The following is a 7,995-nucleotide window of genomic DNA, read 5'->3' as shown; positions in this document are numbered from 1 at the left end:
ATTTATGATATGCACAGGTTTGATCTGTTAAAATAATGATAGTGTGTCAAAGTGAAGATCTTAAAGGAAAAACAGAGTTATAGTTGCCTGGGCAATATTTTGAGACCTCCCTCACTTGTATGATGATTACACTCTTTTTTTTTCCTAAGGATTCTGTCTCACTAAATGCAAGAATGGATAACACCAAGCCCCCAAAATTTCCACATCTCTTCCTTATTCTTTGGCTGTATCATCCTTATTTTAAAGACAAGGAAAAATATCTGAGAAAGAACTTTTTATGAGATGACATAACAGACTTTTGCTGACAATTAGGACAATGTCTGTCTGTGAGGAAACTCCCAGCACTGCTCCGGTCTTCCGAGCTGGCCAGAAGCATGCCTAGGAATGCACACTTTGGAGTGACCGTGCTATAGAAGAGAACAGTCACATCGCATCCCTGAATGGTAGCACTTCAAGTAAGAAACACCAAAACTGAGGACTGCAAAATGTTTCTCTCTTGCAGGTGGGCAGGGAAATCTAGACATTTCTGTGAAATCTATGGAAGAGTCAGGAAAGGAAGTGAGTTCACCTGACTTGAATTTCTGCTTCCTAAACTGCACATCTGTTCTCACCCTGAAGTCCTTCTGCCACCCTACTGTAATGTGTGAAGCCATGTAGAAAATGAGGCAGAGACAGAATCAAGACTATTAATTGACCTGGTCTATGGGTAGATAACCTTCTTTCTGTGAGCTGTGTCAGACCAGGGGGATATCAGAAAAATAAGCATTTGAATGTGCAATTTAAACCAAATTGTTCTCCTTGTGGATGGTGAACGTTACTCTTGCTTAGACAGGAGTCCTAATTCTGGACATTTGAAGCTTTGAGCTCTAGATCCCAAAAATTATTTTTCAAATGTTAGTTTAGGGAAAGAAGGAAGGAAACAAGCAAAATGCATCAGTTCGTTAGAATACGGAAGTTGGACTTCTTCTTATTGCTTTTATGTACAATCTAATACTGGTTTATGAAAATTTATTTAGTCAAACAAAGGTTAATTGCTTCAGATTCTCCCTACTACTCTTTGTAGGCCAAGCAATGGAAGATGATATGACCCGTAACACACTGAGACCCTGTGATAGATACTATGCAAACCCAGTAATTTTTATTGCATTGATTTTAAGGGTATCCTGAGGATGTCTACAAAACCAGTGCTGGTCTCTGTTGGCAATGAGCATGCAAGGGAGGCTTGAGGTGAGGCCAGCTGGTGTCATGCATGATGTGCAGATCTGACATTCTGTGTGTGTAGAGCTGTCATGTTGGACTGGCAGCATGTGATTGCTTTCTTTATGTTCTTTCTTTATGTTCTTTCTTTCTTAGTGTACCTAAGTAATGCTATGCTTTCAGCCTGCTTAATACATCTTTACCACTTATAAAAAAAACCCCTTTCTGCTTCTTATCAAGAGGAACATTTATTGTGATTAGGACAAGGTCATGACGTGAGATAAGTTTTGTTATTTTCTTTTCCCCCTTTCATTTCTCTTGCTGCCTTTCTGTGGTGTTTATATGCTCAGTCTGTGCTTGGCTTTACATGTACTTACACATCAGTTTTTCAGCTCTGCTCCCTCTTGCCTATAAAGCAGTGCCTGCTAAGTGAATCCCCTCTTGCCTGCCTTCCCTGAGTGACTGTAGAGCTGTATCCAAACTCCTGGAAGGAGCTACGCTGCAAAAGGAACAGGGAAGGATGAAACCAGTCAGTAGGTGAGTACCAGCCAGTGCAACAATCAAGGAGCTGGTCTATGTAAATCATGTAATTGTTTTTTTTAGTATTTTTTTTTTACAAAAAAGCAGACACCATAGTAGCAGAATGGACAAATTTGTACATAAAACCTGGCTCAGTTCCAGTTACAGAGTGATTCCCTGAAGTGGTAGGGATTTCCTTCATCTCACAGTGGATTATTCTGTAATACCCCAAGTTTTATCAAATGTGAGACAAGAACCTTAAAGCTTTACTGTCAGTGAAAGATTATAAAGGTTCTGGGCAAAGGGACAAAATTTAGCAAGTGATTTGAAAGCATTTAGAAATCAGATGTTGAGGCCTGGTCTCTTACACAGTAGTTGGACAAAGATACAAAACCTGCAACTACTGAAGACTATCGTAAATGTTCTGTGATAGGATTTGAAGCGAGGTAATTTAAGGAAGAATGTGATAAAGTTTATTCCTTCCAGATCGTATGTAGCCATAGAAGAATGCCAGGAAAACTGAGGAAATTTTGTATTCAATGACATTTGTAAAAACAAACAAACAAACAAACAAACAAGACCCTTTCTCTATTTTGCGAACTTTTCATTAACAAGTATTTGTGAACACTGTGGGTTTCTGCAGATTTTTTTTTTTAACAGTGTAGATTTTGGCCATATTTAATAGTTCCACTAATGCGTTTATTTAATTTTTCATTGGTCATGGTTCTGCTACAACAAAAGAACTCTTGATTAAGCATAGTGGAAGAGGTACATAAATTAAATATCAGTGGCATTTTCCCGTGGATAAATATACTTGAAGTTTTATTTCACATAGGATAGTCCCAAATCTGCAAAGATGTAAGTCATTGGGTAATTTCTGTTGGGTAATTTTCTGTTTCCCATTGAATTCTATGATAACCTGAGAAGAAATTGACTGGGTTGTGTTCTTTTCACATCACTAAAACTCAGGAGTGGAGTGGCAGTTCCACAAAAATACAGCTTGAACATGAAAGAAACTTCCTGAAAAATCCGAAAACCAATTTATCAGAAATTAAGTATCAGATGCTGCACAAGTCCAGGTCTGTTTCAGATTCAAGAAGAGTTCGATTTTTACAGGATCATTCCAGACATGAAACTAAGCACATCCTATGAATTATTGGTTAGTTTAAGATAACATATACAATAAACCTTTATGTCTGTCCAAATATATTTAAAATCAATTAAAATAGCTGTTATTAAAAAGTTTTCAGAATGAATGGGCCTTTCTGATTTGCACTGTAGAAGAAAAAGCTATCATATTACCCAATAAAACACTTAGCAACCATAATTACTACTGATTGCCCTAACCCCTCTATTTTACTTGGCAAAAAGAAACATGGAGTGTTGTTGCACTTTCCCTTGCTCCTGAGCCTCCACAAGAATGTCTAGCTAAGATGGCTAGATGATGTTTTGGCATAGAAAGCATTGCATTTTCTCCTGCCAAATCCGGATATTTCATATATGCAGGTGAAATGTTGCTCTCACTGGATTTTGAGATATCATTCTCAGCCTCCTATCAACCACATATATTAGGGAAATGGGAAGAACTTGAGATGTCATTCTCAACATGTGCAGATATTTATTTGTGCCACAACCCCGCATATTGGTTTTCTGGCTTGCAATATGAAAGACACTACTTTAATATGACCTTTAACTTGACACTCAAAAATTGCAGCCTCTGCTTTCTTATCGATGAATCCTAAAGAGGAATTATGAAAAAGTTAAAATCTATTTCTCTCCAAGCATTCATTCAGTGCAGGAGGGATGGATAAACAACTTTCACTGATAATATGAATCACATAATATATTAGTTACAATGAATTTGTACAAAAAATAATCTAGGTATTTTTATTCTTAACTGCCATTCTTCAGTAAAATCTACTGGTTGTTATTTAAATTTCAGACACTGAATCCTTCTCCATTTCCTCCTTAAATTTTCTACGATTGTTTTGTTTTCTCCTTCATGCTTGGTGAGGCTCAGAGTGAATGCAGTATTCAGCTATTCTGACATCCAAACATTTCAAACAGTATGTCTGTGCTCAGAAAGTCTGATTTTTCAGTGAAGTGTATTTGTTCTTTTATTGATACCTTGTTTAATATTGTCCTACCATTAAAATTCAAGTTGATGAATATTCAGAAAATATTTGCACAGAAACACTTCCATTTTTATCCTGTCCTGGTGGAGGAATCCTTGCATTAAGCAAATCTATTTTCTTTCAACCCTCCTCCAGTCTGCTGAAAGTCAATGCGCTGATGATGTTGCAGGGACTGCTTTTCTTGCTGCCAGTCTGAGAAAAAGTTCATCTTCAAAAGCGTTCTCCTGTCTGCAGTTACTTTCACGTGGTGTCACCTCTCTTTCTCCCTGTGCTGAGAGAGACTTTTCAGAAAAGAGATCCATGTTGACCACTTACCAGTCTCTGGTAAATGCCCAGTGCTGAGAAGTATTCAGGCTCTGTTCAGACTGCTTGCTTGAATGTTTTGGCTGGCCTGACTTGCAGAAGGAGGTTTTTGAATGTATTTGATAATCCAGAGAGATCTTGGAGCTTGGCGTGTGGAATTTAATAGTTGCTGTTCTAAGTAAAATTGCTGCATCAAAAACCTCTTTGTGAGCAAGCATAGTTGTCTGATGAATGCTTCTTTTGTGAAAATTTTGTCATGCAATACCTGAAATAAGTTTATAGTCAAAAGGCATTTATTACAGATGTTTGTAATTGGGATCAGTACAAAAAAATATTAAATTGCCACATTTTGAATGTAAAGATTTGGAAAAACCAAGGTAAACTCCTAAATGAGGTGGATTGATATATTCCCCAAGGGAATGCCTGAATTGTGTTAGTTCCACTATGGTAACTTTTAAGTGTTATTTTTATGTGCTACTCAAAATATTTTATAAGAAGATTTTCCCCAGCATATTTCTATAGAAGCATCAGTTGTATGTAAAGTTACATGTGGGCTTCTTTTGATAAGTACTTTTGATAGGTATTTATCGTAACTATAGGGACATTTATCATAACTTTGGGACAAGATTTTTTTCCAAAAAATGGAAAAGAAACATGCCATTTTTAAATGAGAGGTGTTAAAAACCAAAGCAATTAGCTATGATAATTAGTCATCCAATTCACTTCTTTTATATACATAATTTATGTAATCTTCAAGAACAGTTTTTCTTAGATGCAGAACTGCTGTTATAAAGAAAATATTTGTCTATGACATGTAAGCTTGACAGAGAGAAGAGCTAAAAATGTCCCCCGTGTTGTGTGAAAAAACTTGTGCAATACTTGGAAAGGTGTATGCTTGCAAAACAATTGCTTCTGGTCCATGAACAGTGCAGTTCCCAGCCTGTTCCTAGGTCAGCTCATTGACTTATGCAGACCTTTGGATGGTCCTGAGCAACTTGTTTACGTAGGGAAGACGATATTGGTGGAGAAGAGGTTATAGCAAATGTCTTTGTCTCTCCGAAACTTCAATAAACCTTAAGTTCCCCAAATGTCAAAACTAAATTATATATTATTTATAACTCATAGTCTTCTTGCCTTCTTATGCCCACTTCCTTATTTTTTTTTTTTCATTTCAAGAAATGTTAAATTGCCTGACAATTATTAACTGACACTTTGGAAATATTTATACAAGAGTACCTGTGTTGCACAGTCTAGTAATGATAATCAAAAAGATGACTCTTGTACCCAGAGATGGAGAAATGTTATAGAGAAATTATACTCTTCTTGCAGAATAATGGGGTTTTACAAAAAAATAAGATATTGAAATTTATAGCAAAATTCTTATATCTGCCAAGAGGACTGAGATTTCATGAGCTTTTTAAAATTATTTTTAATAACCAACAAGAAATTTTGGAATGGTAAAAATGATAATTACTTTTATAACATTGAAACCTCAGGTAGCAATTCTAGTTGAATGAACTGCTTAAAAGAAGCTATTTTTTAACTTGATTTCAAGATTTTTGGAAGAGACTGATGCTGTGGCATTATCTGTCCCTCTGCCACTTGGACACTAATATCTTTTGAATTCCTTGGTCAAATTCAACCAAATCGGAGTTGCCTGTTAGAGTTCCAGTTTGCTTTATGTCCCTTCAAGTCATGTAAAAAATTAGGGACTGCATGGAAGAAGGAGACTCAAATTAGCACGCTGCTGAGGAAAGGATAGGCAGAAAGCAAACAATATGTTTTACTAGGCAGCAGTGAGCTAAGTCTAACTTTGGACTATCCACATTGCATTTGCTCTCTTGCCTTGCTGGGGTGGCATGATGAGAAGTGATGGTGTCAAGTAGGTTTATGGGATGAAGGGAACCATCTTTCATCAGTTCTACTACTCACAGAGGAGCTCATTTGACTGGCATTGCTATAGCTGCCTTAGCTCGAAAAGAGAAGATTTTGAAAACCAATATCATATGCTTTATTAAACTCAAGTCTCAAATAAGGCTATATATAATCATTTTAATTTCTGAGGCTTCACAAGTAATCCTACTTAAATATATAGAGAAGATTTATCATAAGATGTTAGTGCTATTTTTCTTGATTATCACTTACTGAGGCTTCAAAGTACTCACTTCAAAGTGCTTAAAAGCCAAATGTGATTTTTTTCCTTGCCACAGCATCCAGTAACCTAATAAAAGACAGATTATACTGATTTACTGTGAAGTACAAGGGATAACTGAAATATTAAGATTGGTTTTACATGTCTACCCCATAGGTTTGTGAGTTATTCCAGTACTACAGGCAATGTAGATAATTTTCTATTACAGGTACAGAAGATTCATGTTTTTTAAAAATTATATTTTGCTTTTGTATGACAAAGGGTGTGCCAGAAAGGGAGCTTTGCCTTCAAACGTGAAGCCACAGGGACTCACACTCATTTGGTATTTCTGCTAGAGGAATCCCTCTAAAGACAAAGTCACTGGAGAAGCACTGTCCTGCATGGCTTTTGGGAGGTGACCATAAGGATGCTGCATAGCAGTCTTTTGCCCTCAGAACATAATGCTGTCTTGCAGGCAATCTACAAATGACAGCTGACCACTCTGGTTATGCCTGGTGTACCAGCTGGCTGCCTTAGGCCACTCTAAACTCCTGACCATTCTTGGATGCATGCCTGGTGTCCCCCTTTCACTTCCTCTGTAGGGACATAGACTTTTCGAGGCACCCTTCAAAAGTCAATCTAGACCTGTTCTTTGGCTTGTCAGCACACTTTAGGTCACCACTGAAGCTGTGAATTTCACTGTTTGAGAAAGTTTCAGTAGCAAATCATTTTCCTTTAGGTGAGAACCTAAAGCCCGTGGAGGGTTGTGAAAGGAAAAGCAGGGTCACCTCATTGTAATGTAACCTGACAGTCAGCATGATGGGTGCTGAGTGACTTGTGTGGCTGAAAGAGTTGGGCTGATGCACTTTGAACTCACTGAAGCAAGTCAAGCATCAGTTAAAAATGGCAAAGCTGTCTTGCAATGGCCAAACCTGTAAGATATGCTTATAAAAAACCCCCCACGGCTATGTCATAATGTGTAAAAATGATAAGTTTAGTGGCATCTCTATTTGCAGTTAAAAACTATTGAGATAATCCTAAAGTCAAAACAGCAGTACAGGTAAATCAACCTTCAAGATTTTTGTTCTCAGCTTCACGTTTTCCCCCTTGTTAGGGTTTAGTTCCATCTTGGCAAAGTGCTGGAGCAGCTGTGCTATAGGATTAATTGTGCTACCCCTAAAAGATGCTCTGAATTCCACCAGCATTTCCAGATAGCTGTTCAGCGAGGATGGGAGGAAGAGTGGATCTGCAAGGATGTGAATAGAAATGACAGCAGAAACCTATGGGACCAGTCTGCAGTTCATGTTTGGATACTCTTCTGAGTAATGACTCTCTGTGAAGGAGGAAAGGAAGATAGGGCACAACAGAGCTGATAGATCACTAAATTGACTAGTTGGTATGACAGCTGCTTATGGTGCCTGGCAGATCTGTATGTACCAGCAATGGGCTAGTCGTGGAGTATATACTTCACTATATATTACAATTTTGAATACCTCTGTGAGATATTATTTTTGTTATTTCTTTTATGGACCTCTTGCATCTCAATGGCCCTGGAAAAATAAAAAGTCTTCTCCACTCGCAATGGGAGGAATGGGTGAATGATGAAGACACCATGCAGTTCAGACCATTTTTCCAAAGAAAATGATGCATAGACAAGTTAAGTAATCTCTAATGCAGGTATCTGTGGCAACATTTGGAATGAAGCTCAGG

At 37.5% G+C, this 7,995-nt stretch overlaps 1 long non-coding RNA gene across 1 annotated transcript; it reads left to right on the top strand.

The window, feature by feature from the left end:
- The first annotated feature begins 505 nt into the window (after positions 1-505).
- LOC113964849 lies at positions 506-7,786 on the top strand. The gene is made up of 4 exons (XR_003533316.1): positions 506-558; positions 1,064-1,131; positions 1,590-1,734; positions 7,488-7,786. It is a non-coding gene; the product is annotated as an uncharacterized LOC113964849 (long non-coding RNA).
- Positions 7,787-7,995: the final 209 nt, after the last annotated feature.

The sequence above is a fragment of the Neopelma chrysocephalum genome, unplaced genomic scaffold, assembly GCF_003984885.1.
Source record: "Neopelma chrysocephalum unplaced genomic scaffold, ASM398488v2 Primary Assembly neopelma1_22b, whole genome shotgun sequence".
Classification (NCBI taxonomy): domain Eukaryota; kingdom Metazoa; phylum Chordata; class Aves; order Passeriformes; family Pipridae; genus Neopelma; species Neopelma chrysocephalum.
This window is presented reverse-complemented; position numbering and strand designations above follow the sequence as displayed.